At 46.4% G+C, this 19,083-nt stretch overlaps 1 protein-coding gene and 1 long non-coding RNA gene across 17 annotated transcripts in view; one reads left to right on the plus strand and one right to left on the minus strand.

The window, feature by feature from the left end:
* The window catches only part of LOC100060608 (immunoglobulin lambda variable 1-40), a 765,973-nt gene that overhangs the window by 89,751 nt on the left and 657,139 nt on the right, over nucleotides 1-19,083 (minus strand). The window lies entirely within an intron of this gene.
* LOC138925484 (uncharacterized) lies at nucleotides 15,043-18,533 on the plus strand. Its single transcript, XR_011441710.1, has 3 exons — nucleotides 15,043-15,182; nucleotides 16,715-16,799; nucleotides 17,141-18,533. It is a non-coding gene; the product is annotated as an uncharacterized lncRNA (long non-coding RNA).

A 19,083-nucleotide genomic window follows, 5' to 3' on the forward strand; every position in this document is an offset into this window, starting at 1 on the left:
CGTTTCTGTGCTTGGTGTTCACAGAGCCTCTTGGAACTGTGGGTTTGTAATTTTCATCACATTTGGAACATACTGGTCATTATTTCCTTAAATAGTTTCTCTATCACCGTCTCCCCCACCCCGCTCCCGTTTTCTATCCTACAGTGCCTCCAATTACACCATTTTAGGTGCTTGAAGTTGTCTTAAAACTCACTGAGGCTCTATTTACTTATTTCTTAGTCTATTTTTTTCTGTGTTTTATTCTGAATAGTTTCCCTTGCTCTGTCATCAAGTTCACTAATCTTTTTCTTTTGCAGCATCAAAACTGCTGTGAATCTCACCCAGTGTATTTTTCTCTGTGATTGTATTTTCATTTCTAGTTTTTCTGCGTATGTCTGCATGTTTCCACTTAAAATGTTCAGTCTTTCCTCTAACCTCATGGACACGTGGGATACACTTATAGTGATTTCTTTTGCATCCATATCTATAAGATCTCTCACTGTCGCAAATTCAGGTCCAGTTTGGATTGATTAACTTTTGCGCTCATTATGGGTCATATTTTTCTGCTTCTTTGCATAAAATATTTGATAGAATATTTTGTGGCATTTGCCACACATTGCAAATTTTTCCTCATGAGTGGCATGATTTTAAAAAAAGTTTTTGATATAGTTTTGTATTTTTAATTCTCAGATTCAGTGAAGCTTCTTGGAAACAGTTTGATCATATCTTGTCTTCCTTTTATGCTTTCTTATGTGTGACCACACAAGTTTCTAGTTTGGGTTGATTTTTCCTCAACTGAGGAAAAGCTATTCTTCCCAGTGAAGTGGACTTTGAGCTGCCAGGGAGTCCCAGCTGGTTTGGGTGGGGGGTCAGGATTGAAAAGGAGTCTTGGTGGACACCATAGTGTCCACTGCACTGGTTTGCTCCATTCAGAATCCCGGGCTGCCATGGGGCTTCAGGCACTCAGCCTCTCTGGGCAGTTCTTGGGATAGTCCAGGACATGTGGGCCATGGAGAGAAAGCAATGCCATAGTCATCATCACCACATGTAAGAAATCCGGAGACTGCAAAGAGGCATGAATGTGTGTCTGCCCTTCCGTTCAGTCTCTTGATCCACAGATCACACCATGGCCCAGAAAACACCAGGACAGCCTAGTCCTGCCAGTCCTAAATCCACTCCTGATCCACCCTCTGCAGAGCTGCTTGGAGGGCTGGGAGCAGATGGCAGCCTAGGGGTCTCAGACCTGGGCACCTGGGCTAGACCAGCTCATGGCTTTGTCTTCAGCCCTCCTGAGGCTGGAGGAGAGTGTAATGCAGTGGGGAAGGGTTTGTGTCTCACTTCCCCATCAGCCTGTGTCGCTGAGAGCATTACAACTGCTGTCCCCCGACTGACAGTGATAGTTAGCCTCATCCTCAACTCAGGCCCCACTGATGGTCAGAGTGGCCATGTTCCCTGAGTTAGAGCCAGAGAATCATTCAGGGATCCCTGAGGCGGCTCACTATACCCATGGATGGCCATAATAGGGGCCTCATCTGGCTTTTGCTGGTACGAGTGAGCATGATAGCTTTCTAGGTTCTCTCCCTAGCAGATGATCTTGGCTGTGTGTCCCAATGATACAGAGACCACAGGTTACTGTGAGATCAGAGGAGGCAACAGAAGCTGCAAGAGAGGAGAGGAGAGCAGAGGTGAGTGTGAGGATGAAGGTCTCATTCCCAGAGGACACACACCTGCAGCCTCCCCTCTGCAGAGCTGAAGGTCAGGACCAGGATGCTCCCTCGTTTCTTTGGGGCCTAAGCCCTGAGGGGCAGCACCTGTGCAGAGAATGAGGCAAGGGAGCAGGGGAGGGGGTCCAGGCCATGGATGCCCCAGATCTCTGCCTCAGAGCTCACAGCACTACCGAGCTCTACAAAGACCCTTTTATTTTCTTCTCAGGCTCTTAGAGGCAGTGAAGGTGGTATTTATGTGAGCCTCCCCTGTGGCCCCTCATTGAGATGGGAAGTCGCTGAATCCAGCTGTGGAGACAGCCCAGGTGACTGAAGAAGAAGAGGGAAGAGTCCCCCAGCTTTCTCTATCTGCTCCTCATGTCAGAAAGTCAGCCGTGAACCCCACGTCTGACCACAGCCTCCTCCTGAGGTCAGACCACATGACCTCTGTTCTAAACTCTCCTGGCCTGTGGTCTGTCCTGGGCTGGCCCAGCAGGGCTGTGGCCTTCCAGGAGCCTGGCCTCCTGAGAGGTAACTGTCAACACTGACTCACTGAAGCTTTCCCATGGACCCATTGTCTTCCTCCTCCTATTTATCATTCTCCCAGGGTCCCTCAGGCACAGTTTTGTCCCCATTCTTGGGATAGTATCATTGAAATGCACTTGTGTCAGTAGAATTTTTATTAGTCATTTTGTATATGCCAGTTTCCTTGTTAAACAAATACTTGCTTTTGTGGATCCATCACAACTTCATCTTAATTTACATATGGGGTTTGCGTCCCTCGTATGACATCTCCATTATGACAATAGACTTGCAAATAGCGCTGTCAACTCCTTGTTTCTTTTTTAAAAAAATTTTCATCAATGTTTCATGGAAACTTGTTAAAAGCACCAGAAATCCAGTCCTGACTAAAACACTTACTTTAGGCCCTGTGGTCTCTGTGAGGGCCCTCAGAGTTACATCTTTGCATAGGATGTGAGCTCTGGGGGCTGGATGGTCAGTGGTCCCTCAAGCGAGGCAGATCCTGTCACTGAACCAAGGACAGCCCAGTGACCAGAGCTGTGACCTGAGGAGTGAGCATCCACTTCACTCTGGAAAGTCTCCTGAAGGAGGCTGCAGATGCTCCATCCAGGGACCAGAGGCTCTGACTGCCCCATCTCCCACCACCTGAGATGACCCTGAGCAAAGGAGCTGCAGCCCGGAGTCCAAATCTGTCTGGATGCAGGAAATGAGAGGCAGAGGGTGGTCAGGGTATCTCTGGACATGCTCAGATAGAGGAGTCAGCTCCTCAGGACCACTGGTGGAAAGTGATTTGACCTGCATTTCAAGGTGAGACACTCACAGGGTCCGGGTGCTTTCAGTGTCCTGGGTGTCACTGTGTGAATCTGACTTTCTGAACGTGGTCCCTGCAGCCCAAGGGGATGACCAGGCTGTCCTAAATCCACTCTGTGCACTGAATATTGGCAGCTGCTGATGTCCAGGGCTGGTCTCCCTTGAGGCTCCGCCTGGGCCGTCCCCCTCTATCCTGGATGCTCCTGGCGGCAGCTCTGCTGCTCTCTGCTGGTAGAGGAGAATCCAGACCAAGAGCTTCCTTCCTGCAGGACACCCCAGAGCCCCTGTCACCTGAGAGGGTGTGGAACAGGGAGTCCAGCCCTCCCTCTCTGCCAGCTGTGACCCCTGTCGTGCCCAGCACAGTGAGATCCAATACAGTGTACAGGGAGGCAGGGTCATTGTAGTTTCTGTAACCATATCTCAGGGTTGAAATGCATTTCCTTGTCCCTTTTAGAAGAAAGGAGAGCGCAGGATAAACTATATTCCCTTTGCAAAGTGGCAAGTTCCATAGAAACGAGTGTGACACCCTCTAGGGACCCACACCTCCTATGTGTTTGGGAAGCAATACTGATGTTTCCCCTTCCATTAAGGACAGCTGTTGTTCATGGGGGCACCTGATGTTTCTGGCCCCAAATGTCAGTAGGAGCACTTGCATCACCATGATTACTCTCATCTCCATTACTATTATTTGATTCCATAACATACCTCTCGGAGTTTTAGTGGGAGGATTTCTACACTAGCTTAGATGACCATTTTGATGAAACTCGAAATCTCCTTTTAATTCCATCCTGGGGACGCCTGTTCTCACCATCCACTATCTTTTCCCTTTTTCTTGGACTCTCACAAAGGAAGGGCAGGAGATGCTAGGTCCAGGGTTCACTCACTGAGACATGCTGAGTCTGTATTTTATTTATCAGAACCTTTCTTGGATTTTGTATCTTTTAATTTTGAAAAACATCAGTGTCAGTCTCCTCATTTCACAGCAGGTAAAGTTGAGGCTCAGGGACTCAGTTCCCCAGGAAAACAGAGAAAAGTGGGGTGAGTCCAGGAGTGGAGTGCAGGAGGTCCTGGCTTCAGATCCTGGGCTCTTTGGGGCAGAACTTGACCAGGGAAGAAGGGAGGGAGTGTAAGGGCAGGGATCTTGGATCATCTGGGATCATCTGGATCATGTGGGATTATCTGGGCTCACTGCTGTTCCCAGCATGGCCTGGCCATGACAAGGAGCCCCCACAGCCTGCACACACAGGTGTCAGCAGAGCTATGCCCAGGTTAGAGCTGGAGAATCTGTGAGGATAGGGGAGGTTTCTTTGTGTGTGCAGGGGCCTGGCCTGGGTGCCGCTGTCTCAGCACTGTTTGATCCTGTCTCTCCTGGGCAGGGTTCTCATGGCTACCCAATTAAGGACAACTGAGTCTTCAGGAGACCACAGGGCCTGAGGGTTCAGGAGACTTTGGGGCTCAATCTCAGAGGTCCCACCCATGCAGCATCCCCTGGGCTGAGCTCAAGATCAGGGCCAGGTCAGGGTCCTGAGGGGGCTGAGCCTGAGGGCAGGGCCTGGGAGGCAGCATCTGTGTAGCAGGTGAGGAGAGGAAGCAGGAGAGGGGTTCAGGTCATGGTAAGGATGCCCCAGAGCTCTGTCTCTGAGCCCACAGCTGAGCCCAGCCTCCCTCCTGCACTCAATAGTCCCTCTGATAATGTTCCTCTGTCTTGAGATGGGCTGGAGAGAATTGCCTGTGCTTCTGAGTGGGTTGAATGGATCTGGTTCATGTGAATTCTTCACCTCTTGTACCTCATAGGAGTATTCTTGTCCATACTTTAATTTAAAAATGTAAGGATTTAAGGGAATTGCACACCCCCACGGTTGTCTGTGAAGCTCACAGTGATGGCAAAAGGGTCTTCTCCGACTTCTTGTGACCCTGATGGTCTTTTTCTCTTAATCCCTCTCTTGATGTGCTTTCTATGCCAGGCAGCAGTGTATGCATGTGGCTGACCCCTGTGCAGGGCTCTCAATGATGGCAACAATATTTGATGACAGTGACTCAGCACTGACCGTGTGCTGTGCTTTGCCCTGTGCTGCGGGCTCTGCCCACTAGAACTCATAACCGTGGAAGCACATCTGAGGGAAGAATTGTTTCCTGCCATCACAGGCTCCTAATCAATGCACTTCACAGCAGAGCCCAAGTAAAGAGGGTCCCTGGGGATAAAGGAAGCCCCATGACAGCAGCCTCACCTTAGGACAGGCCAGCAGGACCTGCAGAGTGAGCAGAGCCCATGGCTAAAGGGCAGAGCGAGTTGGAATCTTCTTGTCCTGGATGAGTAGGGTCAGTGGGTGGGATCCTGCACTGACCAGCTCCTCACTGGGAGGAAAAGGTGGCGGCCCCTGGGAGAGGGCGCAGCAGCCTGGGAGCCAGGGCCAGAAGCCCAGCTCTAGAGGGTATTTTCTGCCTAAGACATGGAGGCTGGAGCCAGCTGGCCACCAGGTTAGTTGCAGATGGCTCCAGACACTATCGCTAATCTTCTTCTCTTGTACTATACCATTCACTAATATTTATACTTATTCCTTACTTTTATCTTTTTTTGTGTGTGAGAAAGATTGTCAGCGAGCTAACATCTGTGCCAATCTTCCTTTACTTTATGTGGGATGCTACCAGAGCATGGCTTGAGGAGTGGTGCTAGGTTCGTGCCTGGGATCTGAACCTGCGGACCCTGGGCGGCTGAAATGGAGCACGTGTACTTAACCACCATACCACTGGGCTGGGCCCATGTTTATTCTTTATTACTGATCCCCACCAGAATGAAATTCCATGAGGGCAGGCAGTTTGATCTGCTTTGTTCACTGTTGAGTCTCCAGCATCCTGAACAGTGTCTGAAACTAGTCAGTGGATTGGAGCTCACTTCCTGGTGTTGCATCATGTGTTAAGAATTTTATGCGTATGCGTGACCACTGTTTAGATTATCATATGTCACTCAAAAATAGATTTCAGATTCTCTGTTAGATATTTTTAGTGGATTTGTGACTTAGCAAAAAGGCAAAACCTCTGCCTGAATGAGCCTAACTGGTGGGGGCACATCCCTGTGATCCTCACCTGCTCCCAGGACACTGCCAGGTGGGGTCTGAACTCTACCTTTCTCTTCCTGGTCAGTTTTGAGAAATCACAGGAGAGCTTTCTCAGGATCATAAAGCCATTGAACTCAGGATTTGAAGAGTTGCCTCTCTCAAAGGAAGAATAGAAAATTCTACTATTTGGTTCAGGCATTTCAATCTCTCTTTCTCAGAGGGACACAGTGGTGGGAGAGAGAGAGAGAGAATAAGTAAGGAAATAGAAGATTTACACAACTCTGTTTACAGTTTGATGTAACAGACATTTGCAAAACATTACACGCACCGCCGAACACAAAATCTTTTCAAGTACCTTTGGACGATTATCCAGGATTGACAGTATTCTAGGAATGAATCAAATATCACTAAATTAAAAGGACTAGGACCATGAAAAATATGAAAACATAATTAAATTTGAAACAACAACCTGAAGAAATGTGGAAAAACCCACTTATTTGAAAATTGAAGAATATACATGTAAGTAAACCAGGAGTCAAAGAAGAAATCAAAATTTAAATGAGAAAATACTGACTTTTATTAACACAAAAAACAAAACATATCAGAGCTTAAGGACTGCAGCTAAAGCAGTGCTTTGAGGAAAATTTTTAGCTGTACATGCTGATCATTAGAAAGGAAGAAAGATCTAAAATGAATAATTTAAGATTTTAACGCATAGAGGTAAAAAAGAAGAGAAAATCAAGCCAAGTGTAAATAAGAGGAAGAAAAAAACATCACTACTGACCCTCCAATAATTCAGCATTATCAAGAAATATGAAAAGTAATGAATGCCAACACTTTAGATGATTTCAACGAGGCAAACGAAATTCCTAACAAAGTTCTCATGCAGTGCTGTCCACACACAGGTGAGGCCATCTTGGCTCCACCCTCACAGTCTCCTTCCAGTGACATCCTCAGGGCCTTCCTGCTTCACCTTGATTTACCACGTGTGCACCTCATTTACCTTGTGCTCTCACATGGGGACCTGGGTCTTTGAGGCTGGAGTGGGAGAGATGAAGGGCGTTTCTATAGCTGTGTCTCATGATCTGTTCACTGTGGATTTTTTCCAATTATTTTATTGTGGTAAAACATTCATGACATAAAATTTACCATCTTAGCCATTTTTACATGTCCAATTATCTCAGAATGCTCTATCTGTTCACTATGAATTTTTGTATGTCCTTCACTGAGAAGCAGAATTAAGGGGGAAGTTTATCATGATCTCTCACTTAGATTTTTGTGTCCTTTTATTTTGTAGGTCTCTTGTATGCAGCCTATAATTGGGTCTTGTTTTTAAATTCAATCTGACAATTTCTGTCTCTTAATTATGTTATTTAGACTGTTTATAATGAATATGGTTATTAATGTATTTTATATATAACATGTCAGTCTTTATTTTCTTTGTCCCATATCTTCTTTGTACTCTTTTTCTTTTTTCTGTTTTTTTAAATTAAGTATTATTAGTATTCCTTTTAATGACTTTTTTGGCTTAATAGCTATAAATATTTGTCATTTTATTATCTATAACTTTTCAAAGTCAACGTTCAGGTTATATTACATCACGTCACACATAGTATCAGGACCTTATAACGTGCAACCACCTCTTTCATTATTTTCACCATCATGTTCAAATATTTTACTTTTATGTGCAGTATACATTCCAACATATGAAGCTATCATATTTTGCTTTAGACAGTGAATCATCTTCTAAAGAGATTTAAATAATAAAAACATTCTTAATATTTATAGCCATAGTTTGCAATTCTGTTTCTTTCCATACATTTTCATAGATTTAGATCCTTTCTGATATCATTTCCTTCTGCCTGAGGGGTGTTAAATATTATTTTCTGGCTTGCAGGTCTGCTCATGATCAATTCTGTCAGTTTTAGCATGTCTGAAGAATTTTTTATTTAGCTTTCATTTTTGAAAAGTATTTTCACTGGGTAATGAATTAAGGTTTCTTCTTTTTTCTTTCAAGCATTTTAGAGATGTCAATCCACTGTCTTCCCACTTGCATTTCTTCCAACGAGGAATCTGTGGAATCCCTTTCTTTGTTCCCCCGATCATAGTGTCTTTTCTCTCTGGCTGCTTCTAAAACTGTCTCTTTTTTTACTATCTTAAAATATTCCATATTGGTTTTTGTTGTTGTTGTTGTTTTTCTGTGCTTGATGTTTGTGGAGCTTTCTGCATCTGTGACTTTAGAGTTCCCATCAAATTTAGAACATTTGGGCCAATATTTCTTCAAATATGTTTTTTTCAATACACCTACCCCATCTTCTATCATTGGGAGATGCCAATGACTTCCATAAAACTTTGCTTGGAGTATTCCTACAAATGAGTGAGTCTTTGTTCATTTTTTAAATTATTTTCTCTCTTTAATTTTGTAGATTCTGTTGCTATATCTTCGAGTTCAATCATCCCTTCTTCAGCAGTGACACATCTGTTGTTAATCTCATCCCTCATATTTTTAACCTAAGAAATTGTTATTTTCATGCTCAGAAGTTAGGTTTGTATATTTGTATTTTCTCCTGTGTCTCAACTTAACATTTTCAATCATTTGGACCTAATTTGGACAGAGCATTGCAACATCACCTCTTAACTGAATATGCAGCCTCCTGCTTGCCCTACAGATTTCAGACTTGCCAGTCTGACAACTACATGGGCCAGTTCCTTAAAAATCTCTCTCTCTACATATATAGATAGATATATGGATAGAAAGGTAGATAGATAGATAGATAGATGGATAAATATACACACGTATTGGATATCTGTACAGATATAGACAATTTATCTATCTATCTATCTCTCTGTCTATCTATCTACCTATCATCTACCTTTCTATCATCTTTCTGTCTCCTTATTGATTCTGTTTCTCTGGAGAACTCTAATTAATACACATTAGTAACTATAAATCTTTTTTGTTAAATGTGTTTTATTTGAATGGTTGCTTTAGGGTCAAAGCACTGATCTAACATAAAAATCTACCTTCCAGTGATATTATATTATTTCACATATAGTATCAGACCATTTTAACAAGCTCTTCCCTCCCCCCAACTTTTGTGCTATCATCGTTGTATATTTTATTTTGATATTCATTAGAAAACAAAGTAATTTCTTTTCCTTTACTGTTATGTTTTATAGACGTTAACATAAGACAGATGTTTCTATTTTATCCATGTAGTTACCATCTGATGCTTTTTTTTCTTTTGGTAGATTCACACTTCTAGTTGGTATAATATTGCTTCTGACTGAGGGGTATCTGTTACTAATTCTCATTGAAGATCTGTGGCTGATCAATTATGTAGGTTTTTGCATGTCTAAAAAAATTTCACTCTGCCTTCATTTTTTAATTCAAGGCTGAAAGTGATTTTTCTTCCATTTTCTTTTGAAGACACATTTTTTAAAGGCTTTATTTTAAAGATATTTCTCTATTGTCTTCTCAGTTTTGTTGCTCTTAATGAATAATCTGCTTTTACCATGATATTTGTTCCTCTGTTGATGACATGTATTTTCTGTAGCTCACTTTTAATATTTTCTCCTCATCACTGGTTTTCAGTGTTTTGATTATGATGTGTGTTAGTGCTATTTTCTCATGTTTCCGGGGCTTATGCTTTATTCAGTTTCTTGGATATGTCAGTTACTAATTTCACCAAATTTGTAACATTTTGGCTGTTATTTCACTAAGTATTTTTTCTGTTCACCTTGCCTGTCTTCTCTGCTCTGAGACTCCATTACATGCTTAGTAAGCTCCACAAAGTTGTCCTACATCACTGAGGCTGTGTTCATGTCTGTCACTTATTTTTTCTTTGTTTTATTTGAATAGCTTCCACTTTTCTGTCATCGAGTTCACAAATCTCTTCTTTTGTAGCATCTAATCTGTCATCAATCTCATCTAGTGCATTTTTAAATCTCAGACATTACAATTTGCATCTCCAGAAGTGAATGTGGTCTTGTTTAAATGTCGTCCATGTCTGCACGTTGTCTTCAGTCCTTCCTCTAGCTCTTTAAACAAATGGAATATTGTTATAATAACAATTTTTGTATTGTCTCCTAATCCAACGACTGCAGAGCCTGCTTGGAGGGCTGGGAGGAGAGGGCAGCCTGGGGATCTCAGATCCAGGAACCTGGGCAAGGTCTGCTCATGGCTTTGTCTACAGTCCTCCTGGGGCTGGAGGAGAGTGTGATAGAGAAAGGAAAGGGGTTTGTGTCTCTCTTCCCCCTCAGTATGTGTCACTGTGCGCTTTACCACTGCTGTCCCTCACCTGGCAGTAATAGTCAGCCTCATCCTCAGCCTGGGCCCCGCTGATGGTCAGGGTGGCTATGTTCCCCGAGTTGGAGCCAGAGAATCAGTCAGGGATCCCTGAGGGCCGGCTGTTATCATCATAAATCACCAGCACAGGGGCTTGTCTTGGCTTCTGCTTGTACCAGTGAACAACTTTGTTTCCAATGTTGTTTCCCCCAAAGGTGAATCTGGCTGTCTGTCCCAGGGTCACTGACACTGATGTTGGCTGCATCAACATGTAGGAGGCCACAGAGCCTGCAAGAAAGAGAAGAAGAGACATGTTGGAAGACAAAGGACCAATTCCCAAGAGATTCCCCACTTGCCTGAGCTGGATAGAGCTACAGGGATTCTGCGAGACCCCTGGATGCCCCCTCTAATCAATGTCAGTCTCAGTGGCCCATGAGCCTGACTGGTCAAATGAGCCTTTGAATAAATGAGAAACTCCCCCCTTCTCTTGGCAGGTGCATCCCCTAAGGCCTCACACAGAGCCACTGAGTGCAGTGGGGAGATTTCAATATGACCAGCCCCTCATCCTGCAGCAGATTTATGAGCATCCTGCCCACCACAGGCAGGTCCCTACTGAGCTCAGAGTCAGGGCCAAGATTGTCCCAGAGCCCTGAGGCTGAGGATGGGGTGAGCCTGGGTGCAGCACCTATGTAGTGAGCAACTAGGGCAAGCAGGAGAGGGGTCCAAGCCATGGTGGAGGTGCCCTGATTCTTCTCCTCAAGCCCCAAGGCTAGGCAGGTTTCCTCCCAGGCCTCTCTTATCCTCTTTCTGGAGAGAGCTGCTGGACATGCAAATCAGCCAGGGCTCAGGCAGTGTTGTTTGAGGAGCTTTGTGGTTTCAGAGAAGGGCTCAACCCCAAGGGACACAGAAGGGGAGGGGTTCCCTGCAGACCCCACCCTCAGCCAACAGGATGCTCCTTCACCTGCAGGTCCTTTAGTCTGGGGCTAAGTCTCCCACCCAGGTTGTGTCCTAAACTCTCTCTCTGGCTTGGTCACAGCAGAACTCAGAGGTGAAGTCTGTATGCATTTTCCGGGAAACCCAAACTTCTGTCCACTGAAGAGTGCTGGGCTGTCATGAAGGTGATCAGAGTCACACTAGTGATGCTGGGTTATCCGGAGCCCCCAGGTCCTTGCTTTGTTCCATTCTGGCTCAGCATGGAGGTGGTTAATGTCATCTAGGAGTCCGGGATGTGTCCTCCATAACCATTTTGTGGTGAAGTTCATATATTGGTCTATTTGTAGCTCCATCTTCAGAAGCTTCACACAGGAGATCTAATCTGAATATCCAGGAGCCGAGTGAAGTGACCCTCCTCATTCCTCTTCTACAGGTGACACTAAAAGGCTTAGATAGGTGCAGGGTCGTCGCAGACTCAGCTCCTGAGTAGTAGAACCAAAAGTAAGATTCTTCCCCTGCCAAGTACACATGGAGTTCTTGAGCAGTCATCAAGGTGCTGTGAGTTTCTGCTCTTGGCCATGATCTCCCAGGGCAGGTCATAGGGTCTGTGCCTCAGCATCCCCATTGTGTGATCAAGACCAGGCACACGTCATGTGCTCTAAAGAAATGTTAGTGCATAAGAATGACAGTGGCCTGCAAACGCTAGCAAGTCCTCAAGTGAATATTGCCAAGGAGAATGTATTAATTAATGAGATAATTTAATTTAATATGTCAACAAATGTTTATTGAGAAAACTTCTGTCTTCTGGGCACTAGGAAGCAGGAAGAATAGAATTTTTTGGCTCCCCTCCCCGTTCTTTGGAGATGTATGTAGAGGGACAGATGAGGTGACAGTGGAGGAGCTCCCAGGGAAGGAGGAGTGGCCATGTCTGTCAAGACAGGGGGCTGTCAGAGCCCAGGGAGGGAGGAGAAACGTGTGGTTGCAGGGAGCATGGTGTTAGCAGACAGCGACAGCGTGTTAGCACGATTAGGGTGGGCTGGGGGCAAAGGGCCTGGACCTGTGCCAGAGAAAAAGGTAGCGTCTCCATGAGCAGATCTGAGATACATGGGGCCAGAAAATTTGTCCTTGAGAGTGAAGGATGACACCGCAGAAAAATAAGGACACCTTTTCCTTCAGGTATGAGGTCGTGGTTACTAACCCCCCTGCATGTTAGAGCCCCTGATGCCCAGGCTCACCCCATGACTAGGCGGCTGTGCCTGGTGATCTCTGCTGCCCCCTGCTGGCCGCTCCTCACTGGCTGTGGCGGTGCAGGGGCGCCCTCTGTCCTGGGGTGAATTCAGACCCACTGCTTAGTTCCTGATTCCTGATTCAGGGACTGCTGCCCCAGGGCAGGAATTGTTCTCTCCACATGGCCCCTGCCTGCCTCAGTCCAGGCACAGAGGGGCTCAGATTTCCCACGAAAATATGAAAACGGTGAAAGCAAAGCCACCATGCTGGAGGAAGAGGAGTAAACCTGTGACGGGAGAGTGTGAGGAGGAGCTGAGTCAGCTCCCATGGGTGAGAGCCAGAGCTTTCCAGGGAAACTGAGGGGCTCTAAGATCCAGACCAGTTCCCATCTCATGTGACACTCTCTTGTAAGTCAAGGATTTGGGAACAGCAGTGGTGTGTAGCCATGTGATAAGGGGGGATTTACAGGTAATAAATCAGGATTCTGGGAGCAGCTTAACACATACACTGCCTGATGGTCCAGGATGGTGCTGCTGCGCAGGGATGTGTGAAGCACAGGTGGGTTCAGACCTATCCCCTGCTCTCTCCCCGTTTATCTGGGGCCTGAAGACACTCAGTGGGGTGCTTGCTGATTTCCCCATCCCCGTGCTCATCATGCAGACATACGGGTATTTAAGTTGCTGCATGCACCTCTGGTCCTGCACCAGCTATCTAGGGTCCCATGTGGGGGACCCATCCCACATTCCCTCATTTTCCACAGACAGGCTGACCTCTAAGGAGCACAGAGCGAGGGGCCTTCACTTCACAGAGAAAAGAAGGGATAAGAGAGGGTGAGTGGCGTTCCCAAGGTCACCTGAGGAGGAGGAGAAAAGAGCAGGACCTAGGTGGTCCTTGACCAGACATAGCAACTTCCTCTAATGTACAGGAACCAGTCTGGGCTAGGGAAGGAACGATAGAAAATCTTCAGCCAGCATTTGCGGAGCCTGAAGCAAACAGCTCCTCCTTGTCAGTTTTCCCAGCTGCCTGTGGGGGCGCTGCTGCACCGGGACACAGGCCTCCTTTGGGGACTGAAAGAAACCCTAAGAATGAAAAGCCTCAGATTAGCATCAAATATAGGGACCTTTTCATGATCTTTTACTCTGCAAGTGCCGTTGAAATATTGGTTTTCAGACTCTCTGCTTAATGAAATCTACCTACCACTCATGGCCCATTAGCAGGATCATTACATTGTAGGTGTAATATGTAATCCCATTATATTGTCAAGATTTATTGAGGAGAGAATAATTCTTTGCTTTATGCGTGATTTCCCTTCCCCACGAAGTATCAGCTTTGATACGAGTCAGGAGCGTAGACAGAGGAAGCTTCTGTGTTTCCCTTTTCAAAAAATCCCCGTTTGATGTTTTTCTCCTCTCCATGTGGCCTAAAACTGAGGGCACTAAGATGGTAAACCTCAGATATATGAAGAGAAATACATTCTGCACGCAATTTTGTTCAGGGGATTGAAATTATATTTTCCTACGGAGCAACAAGATCAGGCTCAATATTGACTTAGTAGTTTATTTACATCATCACGCATGTGTGTTGGTATCTGATTTTTATAATAGACCTATATTTGCAAAAACATTATTTCTGAAACTTGTTTGTACTGCACAAGTGCTCAGTTCTTGGTCTGATGTGGGATTCTCATGAACACTTTCCCTTTTCCAATGCAAAGAGGTGGTTTCTGCCCTTGTTCACACTGGAAAGCCACCTGCATATGACTCTCCATGAGTGATAGGACCCTTTTCCTTCCAGATATCGGGAGTAGGGTTTGGGAGGGTGTGGTCAGACTAGTCTCCTATGGTCCTCCGTGTTCTCTCAACTTCACATTCTCAGGGAGTAGATGATCAGAGAGCCGGTCCCCCTCCTGTCACTCATTGTGCTGAAACAGTGGAACAAGACTGTCCCTTCCTAATGCAGGTCTCCTGGGAGGTCTCCATCACCTGGGACTCGCTGAGTTGTTCCTCCTGGCAGCCCAAGTAGCAGGGACATGTGTCAGGATTTCCTTTTTCAGTGTGCTTTTTTTTCTTTTTCCCAAGAGTTAGTTTCTATTTACACTGAAGAATCCCTATCCCTTGAAATCCAGGGCCTTGCACAGACATGTTCACTGGTTCATGCAGTGGGAAATGTCTGCTGTGTGGAGCGTTCCTGCACCATCCTCATCATGAAATCCTCCAGCACCGTCAGGTGACCGCTTTATGGAATGTGCTTCTGCAGTCCCTGTTTCATCTCTTCTGCCCAGTTGAGCACATTTCCATGGCTAATATTCTTCCTTTTTGTTGCAGCAGGAGACCTTTGTGTCTTTGTCAAGGTCGTTGCATGGGCATTTAAGTATTCTCCAGGGAAACTGTTTTTGTGTGTAAAGTCAGCCATTTTTGTAGGTCTTCCAGAAATTTCCTCATTGACTCTCTAAGGGTTTGGGCATTGGTCCTCTTGTGCAGAAAGCTGTCTGTTGTAAGGACATCAGGATTTTCTTTCTCAACAGGAATGTAAACCTTTCGTGGAGCCAGTGATGCATGGGACATCACATGTCCAGTTGCCAACCTAGTCTCTTCTTGAGCCTTGTTCCAGAGAAGGACGGAGCTTCAGTACAACTGAGACATCTACCTGTGCTGATTGGGATAGGTCTGTGCTGCAGGACAGGTGTTCTTGATTGTCACCTTCATGTCAGCTCCTACAAAAGTTACAGCTTATGTTGGAGAAATTTTGTCCTTATCAGCCTCAATAGAGAAACAGTTGTTTTTTTCAATTTATTACACAAAACTGCCTTACCATATGCTCTGTCTCTGTTTGCACTGACTTAGCGTACATTGGAGGGTAGACCTTTATTTTCTTGTCCACTTCTGTAAGTCAGCTGGTGACACTATGATCATCCACTCTCTTCCTGTCCCTGCAATTCAGAGCCATGGAATCTGAATGATCCCCTGTTGGTCACAAAGTGAAAGTGAACCCAACACATCAACACGGTCCTATTGTTCACAATGAACACAGTCCTCTCTTGTGGAACTTTTGCAGAATTTTCCATAACCTTAGGTTTCAAGGAATCCAGGCTCAGACATGATGGATTGGAGAGAACCAATAAGCAAGTGTTGGTGTTTGAATCTTAAGAATCCTGATTGGTTAACAATTAATCAATTCTTGGAGACATTCTTTTGTAACTGGGGAAATGTGAGTATAAACTGGATAGAAGATCATTGTTAATTTTCTCAGTTGTTCTAAAGAGCTTGTGCTTTTAAGAGCAGTATGGATCATTACCCCTCTTCGAAGACAGACGGGGAGAAGAGAGAGAGAAATAAATAGATGACAGAATGATAGATGATGGATAGATGAATAGAGAGAGATAGAAGCAAAATGGTAAAGTGTTATCAGAGTTTTGTTCACAGAGAAGGTATGTGGGAGCTTGTTACACTATTCTTTTGACTTTTTTGTGGGGAGGAATATTTTAAAGTTAAATAAATTGGACTTCTGAAGAGAGGGAGAGAGTGAGAGTAAAGAAACCCCAGGAAACAGGGTACTCAGGCTCTGGTATCAGAGGCCCCTCCAGGCAGACTCCCTCAGCCCCATCCAGCAGAGTGCTCCCCTCATGCCTGCAGCCATGGAAAATGGAGCCAAAGGGAAGGTCCTGGACTTGGCATGGAGGGTTTCCTGGTGAGCTCCAAGGACAGCAGTTCAGAGTCCCAAGACCAAATCGAAACCCAACAGGGAGGTGGGGTCAACCCCAATAGGGTCAGACCTGCCTGGTGCACGATAAGAGTCTTTGGGAAAGTGAGAGGGCAGTCATGCCAGGAGACAGTCCCCAGATGGAACCCAAGGTGGAGTCTGCAATTCTCATGTAATATATGTAAAATCTTAGGGTATGAAGAACCCTGAGGCCAGCAGGGGCCTGGTCTCCAGTTCTTGGAGGCTTCACACAGCCAGTGAGGATGTGGGCGACGCCTCATCCAAGAAACCAGATGAGCACAGCCCCTGGGGTTCCACTCCAGGAGAAGGAATTCCAGCAGGGCTGTCCCATGTGAGACATCTCGCTCCTCTCATACATGACACTTGGTTACAACTGGAAATTGTGTGATGCATTTCTAAACTTTTTGTGTCTAATACAAACCTGCCAATAGTCCCCGTAGCTCAGCCCAACCCCTAATCCCACCATTTCTCAGCAGGATAAACTGAGGCCCTAAGAAGACAGAGGACAGGAGGTTCTCAGAGTCTCCCAACCCTGGAGGAGGCGGGCCAGGATCCGAGAAGGTACCTGAGACTGAGGCCTAACCTGCAGCTGCCCAGAGGGTGGGTGAGAGTGAGCACCAGGCCACGACAGGGAGGTTTGTGTTCCCCTTCCCTATTTGTCTGTGTCACTGTGAGTCACTGCCAGCTGCTACCCCTGCTACCACCTACAGCACAGTAGTAGTCAGCCTAGTCCTCATCCTGGGCCCTGCTGATGGTCAGAGTGGCTGTGTTCCCAGTGTTGGAGAAATGACCCCAGAGAAATGGTCAGGGATCCCTGAAGGCTGTTTGCTATCATCAAAGATGACCAACACAGGGGCCTTGCCTGGCTTATGCTGGTACCAGTGAGCATTTTTCCCCCACAGGTGATGCTGGCTGTTTGTTCTAGGGACGACAACACTGATCATGACTGTGTTAGCTCGTAGGACGTCACAGAACCTGCAAGAAAGAAAAGGAGATGTGGACTGGAAGATGAAGGATCCATTCTCAGGAGAGTCTCACTTACCTGTCTTAGAGCTCCAGGGCTTCTATAACTCTCAGCATGCCCCCTCTTATCATCTCAGCCCCAGTGGCCCATGGGTCTGGCTGGTCAGTGGAGCCTTTGAACAAATGAGAACCACCCCCGCCCTTCTCTGTACAGGAGCAGCCCCTCAGGGCTCACACAGAACCACTGAGCACAGTGGGGGATTTTATCCCCATCAGCCCCTCCTCCTGTAGCAGATTCATAAGCATCCTGCCCCTACAGGGAGTGCCCTGCTGAGCTCAGGGTCGGGGCAAGGATTATTCCAGAGCCCTGGGGCTGGGGGTGGATGTGAGCCTGTTCAGTGAGCATGGAGGCCCATGAGGGGAGGGTGAAGGCCATGGTGGAGGCACTCTAACTTTGATCCCTGAGTCCCTGGACCAGTTTCCTCCCAGGCATCTCTTATCCCCTCGCTGGAGACAGCTGCTGGGTGGTTTCAGAGAAGGGCTCAGCCCCAAGGGACACAGAGAGGGGATGGGTGGCCCCTGCAGATCCCACTCTGAGCTGATTGAATCTTCCTTTACCTGCTGGTCCCATAGTCTAGGACGACATCTTCTGAGACTGTGTCCTGGCCTTTCTCCCTGGACTGGTCACAGAAGACCTCAGAGGTGAAGTCTGTCTGCATTTCCCAGGGAACCTGAAGGCCTGTCCACTGAATAGTCCTGGGCCCTGTCATGAAGGTGGTCAGAGTCACAGTGGTGATGCTGGCTTATCCTGGGCCCCCAGGTCCTTCCTCTGTTCCATCCTGGCTCAGAAGGGAGGCAGTTAATGTCATCCAGGACTCTGGAGTGTCTCCTGAATGATCATTTTGTGGTGAAGTTCACGTGTTGGTCTAGCTTCACCTTCAGAAGCTTCACAGAGGAGGTCCCCAGTGCAGGGACCCTGCTTGTCCCCACTCTACAGGTGACACTGCAGGCTTAGCCAGGTTCAGAGTCTACACCAGACACAAGTTCTAAGCACAGAGCCTGAAGGAACTTCCTCCATTGCCAGGCATGCAAAGAGTGATTGAAGTGCCGTAAGTTTCTGCCCTTGGTATGAGCTCCTGCAGCAGGTCATAGGGACTGTGCCTCAGTATCCCCAGTGTCACTCAAGGCCAGGGACAAATCATGCTGGAAACAACTTCTGTATACAATGAGAGCTGGCTCAATCTCTGAAGCACTTGAAGTCAACAGTTATTATAATTAAATGCCTTCAGTTGTTTGGGAAAATGTATTAAGTAATAAAAAATCTTGATTTAATTAATTCACTCAAGAAAGTTTGTCCAGCAACTGCTGTGTGCCAGGCACTCCTCCCGGGAGAGGGGAACAGCCTTGTCTGCAGCCGCGAGTCTCTCAGAACGGAGGGAGGGAGGAGGGAATCCTGTGATTCACAGGGTAGACAAGTGTGTGGACAGTGACAGTGTTAAATCAGGACTGGCACATGTTGAACCTGGGCCAGAGAATTAAGCAATTTCTACTAGATTGAGATCAAAAGGCCACGGAGTCAGAAAATGTGTAGGTCGTTGTCTAGGACGATACTATAAAAATAACTGACGCCTTTTCTTTCAGGTATTGGGTCATGGTTACTAACCCTCCCTGCATGTGACAGTCTCCTGTGTTGCTTATAAAACCCTAATTCCCAGGCCCTTGGCAAGTGACTCTCTGCTGCCCCCTGCCGCCCATTCCACAGTACCAGCTGGAGGCGCAGGGACAACCGCTGTCCGGATGCAGATTCAGAACCTACTTCTAGTTCTATGTGGGACCCACCTCAGCTTACCCTGATAAGTGGTGTGTAGGTCTGCGCCCAGGA

This window comes from Equus caballus, chromosome 8, assembly GCF_041296265.1.
Source record: "Equus caballus isolate H_3958 breed thoroughbred chromosome 8, TB-T2T, whole genome shotgun sequence".
NCBI classification, from domain to species: domain Eukaryota; kingdom Metazoa; phylum Chordata; class Mammalia; order Perissodactyla; family Equidae; genus Equus; species Equus caballus.